Source organism: Lygodium microphyllum, chromosome 24, assembly GCF_053477565.2.
Source record: "Lygodium microphyllum isolate KBCC chromosome 24, Lygodium_microphyllum_v1.1.10, whole genome shotgun sequence".
Taxonomy (NCBI): domain Eukaryota; kingdom Viridiplantae; phylum Streptophyta; class Polypodiopsida; order Schizaeales; family Lygodiaceae; genus Lygodium; species Lygodium microphyllum.
The window spans coordinates 47,685,543-47,696,068 of record NC_141158.1 but is presented as its reverse complement, the minus strand read 5'-3'; the positions used below and the strand labels follow the sequence as shown (position 1 = coordinate 47,696,068).

General features: G+C 40.1%; 2 pseudogenes; both read right to left on the bottom strand.

The window, feature by feature from the left end:
- Nucleotides 1-4,321: 4,321 nt before the first annotated feature.
- Nucleotides 4,322-5,539, bottom strand: LOC148015053 (uncharacterized; annotated as a pseudogene).
- Nucleotides 5,540-6,547: 1,008 nt separating this feature from the next.
- Nucleotides 6,548-7,148, bottom strand: LOC148015052 (uncharacterized; annotated as a pseudogene).
- Between the last annotated feature and the right edge of the window lie 3,378 nt (nucleotides 7,149-10,526).

The following is a 10,526-nucleotide window of genomic DNA, read 5'->3' as shown; positions in this document are numbered from 1 at the left end:
ATTTTCTCAAGGTATTCACAAACGTAATACATGCATTCTTCAATCATCCATCCCTCCGCCATTGAACCCTCTGGTCTTGCTTTTTGATGTACATAACCTTTCAATACTCCCATAAATCTCTTAGTCCAAAACATCCATCGATGTAATATTTCCGCGCACTGCGTACCGTAAATATTAACTTCCCGCACGCCGTGTAAACCCTATGCAAGGTTATCCCCTACATCGTATTATTGGGAGCATAATCCATACCGTGTACGCTCAAAAATGAGGCCTCCACATTGTAAATAAGAGGCCGAGGTTGAAGAACGTAAAAGCCGCTAGGGAACACCCTTTTTGAAGGGGCAATTTGGAGATTTTTAGGCAATTTTTTTTATTATTATCCCTTCCCCCAGCCGATGCATGGCTGGAGGAGAGGGAGTGTGGGGAGGAATGGCCAAGGAGGAGTAGATCAGATTGCATGAGGGGGAGTCCTCCATGTGTGTGGAGGCCCTCTTCCCCACCCCCCCCAAGGCCTATAAAAACCCCCTCCCCAGGGAGTCGACGGAAGAGAGGGCCGTGCAGAGAGGGGGAAAGCGTGAGAGGAGGCCGCCGTGCAGGAGTCGCCAGTCGCCATAGCCACCGCCACGTTCCGCCAGTCCGCCACAGTCCTCCTCCGTGCAGGAATCCGCCAGGCCACCCCAGTCCGCCGCCGCCGCTGGATTACGTCCTTCTTTCCTCCCCCGACGTGCTACAGAAGCTTGGAACCTTCTTAGAAGCTTCCTAAGAAGCTTCTAAGGGGGGGCTTCCTAAGAAGCTTCTAAGGGGGGGCTTCCTTAACCCCCCTTCCCACGACATCTCCCCAAAGGTCTATTCACACCCCTGGGACCTTGTAGAGGAGAAGGTGAAGCTCATAAAGACCTCCCATAGGCCCCGTTTCCACGAGCTTTCCGGAATCTTAAATCCATACCCTATAAAGGGGTATTCCTACATAAGGGAGAAGAAAAACATATTTTTAGACTACTTGCCAAGACTCGGAGGAAATTTAAAGAGCTGAAAAGGGTAAGAACAAACCCCGGAGCCCAAATCCTCTACATCTACGATGGCCCCAAAAAGATCACAAGGTGCGACTGCGGGAGGTTCATCTCCGAGCATACAAGTGGATATCTCCCCGAGCCCACAAGTCCAGGTTCTTTCAAGTTTATTTTCGCTTAAAGAAATGATTAAGTGCGCTTAGTTCCATAGGGAAGAATGCATTTTACGCTTAATTTTAATGCATGTGGCAGTGGTAAAAATACATTTGACAAAGTATCTCTTGAAACATTAGACAAGGTTGTTGCATGTCAAGAAATGGAAACGGTTACGAGTCCAGAGTTGTCTGCCTTAGAAGACTAGCTGCATGTTGCTATTTTGGTACATTGTCAAAGTAGTGAGTCTAAACACATATTCCTAGGGCAAAAGAAATGAAATTGATGAGTGCAATTGGTTTCTAGACATGGTAGGAATAAGCGTGTGCCACATATTAGGCAACATCTTCCTTGTAATGATCCCCGAGGAAAAGTTAACACCCATAAGATATTATCCGAAAAGAAAAAGAAGAGAGTACGGAAATGATCTTATGGGCTTGCAAGTGGCATGTAGAATGGAATAAATTATCACTAGCTGTAGTTTTGTATGAACTTCATTGTAGCTAGGAGAACGTTGCGTATTGCATAGTCATCATGCAAAAATGTCATTCATTAGGAGCCGCATTTAGGAGTCAAAGCATAAGATTCTAAGTATAGGCAATAAGGTTGTAGGCATGACTATTTGATGTAAGTCCTAGTAGGACCTAGGAAAGTTAGTGTCCAGGTTATCAGGCATTTTTACCTTACCAAGGAAGGATAGGGTTATTGTGAACCATGTGATGCGTAGAAGCAGTGAATCGCATGTTTTCACGTATTGGTAACTATTAATCTCCACTAGATCTAGTTTATTACCTTTAGGAAAGGTTCATCCGTGACGTAAGACAAGTATATTGAGTTGACTAAGTCACCTAAACCACAAGGATTCTTATGGACATGGTTGGGTCGATATGATAGGTATCTCAAGTGCTAACTAGGGTTTAGTGCCATAAGAATTCGACCTAGTTTTACACTGGTTGCCAAGTCAAAACCCGCAAACCCAAAGATCTTACACACATTCACGAGATGTCGAATCAATTGGATGCTCACGCATAAAATGATCTAAGGTTTTATCCTAAGGATCATTCGTTCAAATGATGAAACTCCGACTGGGTTGGAAATTCCTAGGACCGTGGACCAATATAATTAGGAATGGGTTGGGTAAGAAGACACCCTAAACCCTGCTACTCGCCTGAAGTTAATTCCGTAACCTGAATACGCCATTCAATGGGTGAAATGATCCCGTGGAAAGATACAACACATTTACAAAAAGTTGCAACATCGCATAGACTTGAGATTTGTCCACAAGAGAGTTTTGTCATTTCTTGGAAATGATGTTGGCAAGTTATTGCGCTAAGTTAACCTACAAAAGGATGAGTAATCATCCTGTTACATCACCTTTCCTGGGAAATAGTTGCTAAGGAAAAGGAAAGTTAGGTATTTGCCTGGAAGCAATTGACCAATCAATAGATTGAAGCGACATGGTCGCTGGAATCTACCATAACAAAACCTAAAGTATTGACAGGGTATGACCCTAGCCCAAGGATGATAGGAATCTTGCCAAGTTGCAATTGATTCCGGATCGAATGCGGATTGCATTCGGAGAAAAGGAGTCACTCCTTAACAGTTTGCCGGCTAAGCGACCATTGGAATTGATTGTGCTTGTAACAGTTTAGAAAGCACTGTTTGCATTGTTTGCTCAATGAACTAAAGGATGAAAAGACATCTAAATACTTCAGGTTGAAGGCCTGAAGGGAGAGGCAGCTTCAGTTACCCCCGACTGCCTGCCTGACCCTAACCAAGGGGGTTGTTAACCGCGCCGGGAACGTGGACCGAACCCGCCGTGAGAGGTCTCTCCGTTGAGTTCTACTTGGAGCAGGAGGACGCTTGGGTGCCAGAGGGGGCTCTGGCCGTAAATCCCTCGCCTTCCGGGCCCTGCACAAGAGGCTAACGTGACTCGGGATTGGATCTCGAGGCCCGCATACTAGTCTACGGGCGGAAACTTGGATTAGTGATCCCTGGTGGATTACTGGATAGCCTTCGGGCGGATTATGAAAAGCCTACGGGCGGAACTCCTTGTATTTCAAAGATAAAATGATAAAATGATAACAAAGAAGTTGTTTGGCATTGTTTTTCTTTATGTCCTGTGATAAGATTACGTGAAGGAACCAGTGCATAACAGGGTTAATCAAAGAAGCTGTTTGTTATATGTCAAACTAATGTGGTAGGTAATTACATAACTAAAACAAACCGAGGAAAGTGCGGAGGATGGACCATGGGTCCGTCCTATGGATGGGTGGTCCCGGTTAGCCGGGAACTTTTCTCAAAGTCTTTGGCAAATAGAGGATGATCGTCATCTCCAAAACAAGTAACGAGAACGATGACTTAGAATTAACTATTACCCAATTCACGTTGTTTTAGGGGAACGGAATGGGACTATGCCTTATGGCAGAGAGGTCGAGCCTTGCATCCCTCTCGTTTCCCATTCTCCTTGAACCAAGTGCAGCATAAATCCGCTTCGGACCTGGCGTTTCTGCGTAAAGTAGTTCGCTTGGGGTCTGACGCTAGTTACTGCTAGCTAATGACCAAACAGGAAAACCTTAATTCCAGTCGATCCTAAGTGGGAAATGGCCAGGACACTTCCGCTACGTGGCAGACGCGGAAAGACCTAGTTTGCAAAACCCGTAACATTCCATGGGAGTGCCGGGCGGAGTTCTCTAGACAACCTTTCCGATGGACTGTCAAGACGTGTCCTAGAGGGATTCTAGCGGACACGTTACAATCGAATGCTCACAACACTAGCAACCTCTTTCTCGTCCATTAGATGGATTAGAAGATGAACCTGGATATCAAAAAAGGAGGTTGGAAGTTCCTTTTCCATTAAACAAAGAAGCTCTATACATTTACGCTTCTTTTGTGGAATTTACCCTTTGGCAATCTCTTTAGATGTAATCCATCTATCAATTTAAAAAGAAATAAGATATTAGAGATTCTTTTGAATTAAGAAGATATCAAATAAAATTTTATACTGAAAATTAACGAGTTATAAATACCTTGCATGAAATCCAAGGTGATATATTACATCTCGAACTCCTCTTGTAGTACATCCATCAATAACAAGGGGTAGAACATGCTGCATACATGATAAATCCGATCAACAAAATATGCAAGAAAATAAATACTTACAAAGATCTAGATAGATTTACCTTCACAAAATTGTGCCAACCATGTGTTTTTAAACTAGACAAGCTCTTGTAATCTAGAGTGAACATGTCTCGACAAGATGTTCCATATCTTGTAGGCATACAAATCGACTAAATCTTCATGTTGATAGTCTCCAACTCTTATATCGTGCACCCATGGGGCAGGCTCATAGGTTGTCTCACGTGGAGTTTCATCATAAAGTGGCCATAGATTGGGCTTTGAGTTTTGATCCTTTAAGTCATTTCTTGCTACCGCTATGTCTTTCAAGCCAATGAAGTGTTGCCATAATGAATGACCAATGTTCTTGAATATATGCATAGGAACAAGAAGATGACATATCTTCAAATCTTTCCAATATTCCAAAGTAGACCATATGTAAGGACTTTGAGCTAGAGCACGTTTTCCTCTCGCTCACTTCTTCACAACATCATCATCATTGCCACTTATGATCTTCGAATCTAGATCGATAGCAGGTCCAACAGTCCACTTTAGATACCAATCCTTTAGTTTCATTGGTATTGGACATCTCCCTTCTTCTACCTTTCCATTAAAATGTATGGCTTGCCTTCTGTCTCGTAGATAATGATCTTCAGATAAAAATTGTCTATGTCGAACATATATATTTTTGTTGAGTTTTTTACTATAAGTCAATCTCAACAAATCACCACAAATTGGACAAGCTTTATAACCCTTGGTACATATCCCTACATGCAAAACATAACAAAGGTGATTAGCGCAATGAACATCGTACAAATGTATGAGACAATATATATATTTAAACCATTTACCTAAGCAAAAACCATATCCTGGAAACTTGTAGATAGTCCATGCTAAAATCCCACGAACAATCAGCTGTCTTTGACTGATGCTTTTGGACATATCCATGACATCAATCCCTCTCCACAAATCTTAAGATCGTCGATGAGAGGGGCCAAATAAACATTCAGGTCTTTAACTTGTCATTTTCCTAAAATTAAGAGTGAGAGTATTAAATTCTCTTTCTTAATGTTGAGATATGGGGGTAGATTATAGTTAATAACTACCACTGGCCATGTAGACCATTTACTTGATTTCATTGAAAATGGATTCACACCATCTAACACTACAGCCATCTTTAAATTGTGTGGTTCTTTTGCAAAATTTGGGCATCGCAAATCACTATGCTCAAATGCAGGACTATCTGACGGAATTCGCATTACTCCATCTTTGCTCTTGTGCTGCACTCCCCATGTCATAAGCTTAGCTAATTTGGGGTTTTTGGAACATATGTTTTATATGCGGAGCCAGGGGAAAATGTCTCAATACCTTTCTAGGGAACTTACCATTCTCCTCTTTATATAACAAGGCATTTGACATTTTGGACACGTCACACTATCCTTGTACAGACCTCTTTATAAAATACAATCACTGGGACATGCATGTATAGAAGAATAGTCAAGTCCAAGACTACTTATCATCTTCTTGACCTCATCATATGATGCAAGAAGGGAATTTCTTGTCGGTAAGAACTTCTGACAAAGTAGCTTGCAAGTTCATTAAAAATATGATCAATAAGAATCAAACATGTTGAGAATGTAACAAAAAAAAAGTTAGATTGTTACATACTTCAAAAGTGCTGAAATGGATAGATTACTCCATCCAAAATGGTTTTGAAGAATAAGAATAAGTGAGCTTGCACTTAGTCTTGTCACTTGGCTTCCTACACAGATATGCTTTAGATCTTCTTCTCGAAGTTACTTCTCGTTGTTAGGAATATTTCTCGCACTATCATTTTGATATCAATCCTCAATAAAAGCATACATGCCACCATTGCTATCAAAGATATCATCGTACCCATTAAATTTCTTAGAATATTGTTTCTTTAGTCTTGCATACACATTAGGATCACTCCTTCATAGGATCCTCATGCACTCTATTGACATGTGAGATATGTCATGTGAACATTGATTTGTAACATTATTGATGTCATAATCTAGAATTTACATATTTGAAGGTAACGAAGATTGTATCAATAGCATGCTTCTATATAAAAGGAAAGAGATATGCATGGAATGCAATAATTATCACAAATAGAAAACATTTAGAGACAATAAAAGAAAATTATCAAATTAAATTAGAGACAATAGAGAATATGGTCCAAATTAAAGTGTAGAATTAGGGTATAAGAGGCCAAAATAACATTAGAATGGTATACAATGAAGCTCTCAACCCTCATCTATTAAGGGTGCTCGTGGAGGTCTACGCCATCCATAATTGACTAGCAATTCATCATCAGCATGTAATGATCTAATAGCATTGACAACTATGTATCTTTGTATATCCCTACTCATATGTTCTAGTTCATGACTATTCTCACATTCCACAAATCTGTAATTAGTTCTTGCACTCATCCCTTGACTACTATTGATTAAACCTGCTATGTTTCCTTGAGAGTAAGGTCTTCCATCAACATAGAGTCTTTGTCCCTCTGCATGTGTAATCCCTCTATTAGAAAGAGAGGCTACATTGAGACATAACCCATAAGAACTCATGCTCTGAATGTAGCGAGCAAGCTGATGCCATGGAGCCCATCTATATATATAAGGGTGACCTGTGAACGAGGGGCACATGAAAATCCTATGCAATAAAGAGGCCTCATCCTACTCCACTGATGGTAGATGGAGCAATCATGTAGTGATTGCCCCAAAAGCTAAAAACCACTCCATCTAATGGAAGTGATCCTCTCTGCAATCCTCCATATCGTCTTTAATCATATGTTTGTACTAGAGAATTCAAACGAGTAGGCAACGAAGGACCTCCACCCATCTCAGTTTGCTCAAAAGTACCATGAGTCATCTCATGTGAAAAGCACTCTGGTTGTGGCCTCCAATATGTGCCACGACAAGGAGCACACCACACAACAACACCATCGGAGAAATGATGACAAACGGATCACTAGGATTGGAGGAGCAAGACCAAACTGAGCCTCAGGTGGCAACAAGAGGAGGTGGCGGTGTACCCTCTGATTAGTCCAAATTTGATTTTCAAGTACCATAAAAATATGAGGCATTTATCAAATGATCAAAGTTTAAAAATCAATAAAAGTAACAAAACATTGAAATCTAACAAGTTCTTTGGTATATTCTAACACTTATTGTAATATGAAAAATGAATAGACACTACTGTATGGTGGAGACAAACAAGAGGAGGGATGATATGTGCGCATGGAGACAAGTTCTTTGGTATATTCTAACGCTTATTGTAATATGAAAAATAAACAAATGCTCCTGTATGGTGGAGACAAACAAGAGAAGGATTGATATGTGCATGGAGAGATGGCAATACCTCCGCAAGGAGAGATGCCTACGCATAAGTTTTCCTCAACAGAAGGTGTGTGCCTTTGCTAATCTATATTAGAATTAATATGAAATTTGCTAGATTGATTCTAACTATTCTATAATCTATGTTATTTTGTTTAATCAAATTTACATAGGAGGCAGCACGAAAGAGAGTGCAAGATGATCACACATCTAGACTAGGCTGAATTGATTCTAACTATTCTCTAATCTATGTTATTTTGTTTAATCAAATTTACATAGGAGGTAGCATGAAAGAGAGTGATAGCTTGTCACACATCTAGACTAGGCCGAATGGGAGGGGATGGATTTGTGGCCACATTTGTGAGTATAGACCGTTCAAATTTTAACTTTCAAAGGTAATATTATTGAATGAAGGAATCAATAAGTCTTTGGTTTTGTCTTGATGTAGACCAAAGAATATGGTCATACACCTACGGCGCAGGAGAAGGAGTATGCCACATACTACGGCTACCGTACTTTACAAGGGACACTTACTGACAAGCCATATACAGTTGTGAGTATCATTGTTTTGTTTTGTAGTTTATTTTCATGTTAACTATTATATATTTTTATTTGATTTCACTAACTAATGCAAGAGCAGTATGGTGAGGACAACATGATAGAGGTGGCTCAACAGGAGGCCAAGGGGTGATGCCGAGAGGCTAAGAGGAGTGATGGTAAGATCGCTAGCCATGGTGGTGATGATCATGGAGATGGGGGAAATGGTGGTGTTGCGGGTGGGGGCAGGGGTGGTGGCACTGGTGATGGTGATCATGAGTTTGATACTAGTGACTTGTATAGTGATGACTCATATAGTGATCATGCCTAGGGATTTGTTCTGTATATTTGAGGATGAGACTTGTATTGTATATGTGAGGAGTTATCCCTATTCATTGTATAGAAATATGTGAGGATGATTGACAACACCTAGAAACAATGCCTAACATTGAAAAAAAATTTAGCAACATTGTACACAATTGGCACATTGTTACCAACTTTTCACATTAATTTAATGCAGATGCAGTCAAGATTTCATCTTTGGAGGACGTGTCTCAACAGTCTAGGAAGTGGAAAATCTTGGTTCGAAGGAGTTTTGTGCTAGAGGATAAACTTAGGTAAATGCCAAGTAGAATTCGATAGTTTTATCTAATCAGAAGGGATTATTTTCGAATAAGTGGAGTTAATGACATGGATATAAGAATTAGTGGACCATGAGTATTTGAGTTAATGTGACAAGATACTAACATGGTTACTTATCCATGTAGAAATAAATGCAAATCAATATTGAGTTGTAGTGATCATCCATGCACTTGCCACCATTTTGATGTGCAACTTAGAGATTGGAGTATGGAGAAAAAGGGTCACTTGCATTATTGTTTATAAATGTATTTACAACAAAAACATGCAATAAAAAATGTCAATTGTTGGTGGAAGAGGAAGAGGAAAGGGAGAGGAAGCCCAAAGGGTGCTAATTGGAGAAGAGGAGGGGGAGGAGTTAGTGGAAGTTGGAGAGTCATGAAAAGAGAGGGGGGTAACCATCCTATAAAGAGGAAGAGAGAGCAAACTAAAGAGAGAGGAGGGTGCCATCATCAAGAAGCTGACACTATCATCCTGAAGGAAGTGCCATCAATTGGAGGAGGAAAGAGAGTGAAGAGGTTTTCAAGCCATCCAAGCAAGAGGATTTGAAGAAACAATTGTAGTTGGAGGGGGCAAGAAGAGAGAATTGAAGCCAATGCCTCTCCCATAGCCATTGCCATGATCTTCTCTTTCTACCTCCAGTTTTGAGCTTTTCTCTTCTCTTCTCTCTTATTCATCGACATAAAACAATGGAGGCTAAGCTCTTAAGCTTGGACTTAATCAAGATTAAGTCTTAAAAGAATTACAAGTGGCTATTTCTATGGCAACAATGCAATTGGCCAATGGATCTCTTGGAAGAGGGGAAATGATGAGCTCACCATTGAGAACGAGTGGATAGACTTCCCTGGGCTGGACTACAAAGGAGACAGCTCCCAAAGACGCAATCATGATTCTCATACTTCACGTAAGTGCCTTAACTTGTTTAACATAAAAATAATAATTCCATATAAATATTTCTTTGGTTTGGAATTTTTATAAAATTTCTTTAAATCCTAATTTCAACCATTGATAGTTTTCAAATTTATTTTTTTTAATACTGTTAAAAATACTTTAAAATGGCTTAAAATGGTATAGATAAAATTCTATAAAATATTAAGTTAAATAATTACGATGCCAAGTGTTTTTTTAAAAATTGAAAACCCCTAGTCTAACTAAAGCTAGGATTGATTTTTGCTAGCTTAGTTATTTGCGTGACAGTTTGTTTTGTTATTTCGTAGTTGGATTTATTATGTTTGTCTAGCTTAGGATTTGCTTTTGTCATTTTGTTTGATTTGTTGAGTATAGAACTTGATAGCCTTGGTCGAGTTTGGTATTTTTTTGAATAGGATGAAGCTTGTGTTTGCCAATAGCTATAGAACATTGAGGAGCTAGGTATGTTTTCTTATCGAGACTCTTACACATCACAAGGGTAATGCGTTCACGAGCACTTCACATTGCACTTGTTGATGCACTGCACTCGGGGGTTGTCTCCTGTTCTTATCAAATACTTCCATGCCATGGGTTGGGATTATGCACACTTTGCACCATCGTTGAGCATTTGTATGGCATGAGGTCCGCTGCAGCTATGTGCAATAAGTTTTAGATGCACGTGCACATGAGAGAGCACCTGTCATTGAGCACGCACATTTCTTGCACGCACGATATTTGTGATGCTCATCACAAAGTTAGGAACCTCTGGTTGAGTGTGTAAGGAGGTTGGGTGAGTTAG